At 35.0% G+C, this 2,303-nt stretch overlaps 1 protein-coding gene across 1 annotated transcript in view; it reads right to left on the bottom strand.

The window, feature by feature from the left end:
- The window catches only part of LOC125046687 (zinc finger protein 628-like), a 14,532-nt gene extending 14,301 nt beyond the window's left edge, over positions 1–231 (bottom strand). The window contains exon 1 of the mRNA XM_047644555.1: positions 74–231. The gene's annotated coding sequence lies outside the window, so the exon portion shown is untranslated. The remainder of the gene's footprint in view (positions 1–73) is intronic.
- Between the last annotated feature and the right edge of the window lie 2,072 nt (positions 232–2,303).

The raw sequence follows: 2,303 nt of genomic DNA, 5'->3' as shown, positions 1-2,303 counted from the left end.
ATGCATTAAACCTAAAAAATTCACCCAGCATTCAAAAGCAAAACTACACTTATTCATCTCTCCATATTCTTACTTGTGGACAGGTATGAATCCGAACCACCTTGGAAGCAGAGTGTGTGCGTCGGTGTCTCTGGTATGCATAATGCCAGCTTGTCTTATACTCACACTCCTGACATTCAAATAATGCTTGTGGCTCAACATCACTGGTAATCTGGAAAGAACAAATAATAATCACAAATAGGAATTGAAATAATTAGGAGTCAGGTTATTTTGCAATTCATTAATATTAACTTTAATTTCAATTTTTTTCTATACCCTTTGAGTAAATCACCCTAGTGATACTGATAAACCAATGCTGTTATTGAGTAGCAAAGATGAAACCAATGCCAGTACAAAAGTATCGCTCAACATGTATCACCGACAAATATATCACAATATTGCCATCTCTGAATACAGACATAGATATAGATATAGATAAAAATGTAGATATATATCTGTCTATCATATTTATCTATGTACAGATATGGGTATAGTTATAGGTATAGGTATAGGTGTAGGTATAGGTATAGGTATAGGTGTAGGTATAGGTGTAGGTATAGGTATAGGTATAGGTATAGGTGTAGGTATAGGTGTAGGTGTAGGTATAGGTGTAGGTGTAGGTGTAGGTATAGGTATAGGTGTAGGTATAGGTATAGGTGTAGGTATAGGTATAGGCATAGGTATAGGTATAGGTGTAGGTATATGTATAGGTATAGGTATAAGTATAGGTGTAGGTATAGGTATTGGTGTAGGTATAGGTATTGGTGTAGATATAGGTGTAGATATAGGTGTAGATATAGGTGTAGATATAGGTGTAGGTATAGGTGTAGGTGCAGGTGTAGGTATAGGCATAGGTATAGGCATAGGTATAGGTATAGGTATAGGTGTAGGTATAGGTGTAGGTATAGGTGTAGGTATAGGTGTAGGTGTAGGAATAGGCATAGGTATAGGTGTAGGTATATATATAGGTATAGGTATAGGTATAGGCATAGGCATAGGCATAGGCATAGGTATAGGTGTAGGTATAGGTGTAAGTATAGGTATAGGTATAGGTATAGGTATAGGTGTAGATATAGGTGTAGGTATATGTGTAGGTGTAGGTATAGGTGTAGGTAAAGGTGTAGGTGTAAGTATAGGTATAGGTGTAGGTATAGGTATAGGTATAGGTATAGGTGTAGGTATAGGTGTAGGTATAGGTGTAGGTATAGGTGTAGGTATAGGTGTAGGTATAGGTGTAGGTATAGGTGTAGGTATAGGTGTAGGAATAGGTGTAGGTATAGGTGTAGGTATAGGTGTAGGTATAGGTGTAGGTATAGGTGTAGGTATAGGTGTAGGTATAGGTGTAGGTGTAGGTATAAGTATAAGTATAGGTGTTGGTATAGGTATAGGTATAGGTATAGGTATAGGTGTAAGTATAGTATAGGTATAGGTATAGGTATAGATATAGGTGTAGGTATAGGTGTAGGTGTAGGTGTAGGTATAGGTGTAGGTGTTGGTATAGGTGTAGGTATAGGTATAGGTGTAGGTATAGGTATAGGTATAGGTATAGGTGTAGGTGTAGGTATAGGTGTAGGTGTAGGTATAGGTGTAAGTATAGGTATAGGTATAGTTATAGGTATAGGTAAAGGTATAGGTGTAGGTATGGGTGTAGGTAAAGGTATAGGTGTAGGTATGGGTGTAGGTATAGGTATGGGTGTAGGTATAGGTATAGGTGTAAGTATAGGTATAGGTATAGGTATAGGTATAGGTGTAGGTATAGGTGTAGATGTAGATGTAGGTATAGGTATAGGTATAGGTATAGGTATAGGTGTAGGTATAGATATATACATAGATATACAGAAAAATATATATATATAGATGCAGATATGGATATATTCATTTACATATTCATATAACTCTAATATCTAAATGACTTTTAATTCCTATTATTTGCATGAAGATATGACCATTAAACTACAATAGAGAAAAACAAACTTTAATTGCCATGAAATTCTTACTCAAACCATCCTGCATAGGATGATAAATCAGGCTAATTACCATAAAAACAATTAGGTGTTAATAATTTACTTTGTTTTTTTATATAGCCAGTTTTTAATGGTATTACAAATATGTAATTTTTTCAATATCACTCTCCATTTTCTATTATATAAGCCCTAAATATTGATATTTTCACAAAAACAGTGATATGGGTCATTTTTCCATGCAGCACAGATAAAACCTAAAAACAAGCCTCTGGTTCAATATTACTTCCAGCCATATTACAT

The sequence above is a fragment of the Penaeus chinensis genome, chromosome 39 (genome assembly GCF_019202785.1).
Source record: "Penaeus chinensis breed Huanghai No. 1 chromosome 39, ASM1920278v2, whole genome shotgun sequence".
NCBI lineage: Eukaryota > Metazoa > Arthropoda > Malacostraca > Decapoda > Penaeidae > Penaeus > Penaeus chinensis.
The sequence above is the reverse complement of the archived record's forward strand: the minus strand, read 5'-3'. Positions and strand labels throughout refer to the sequence as shown.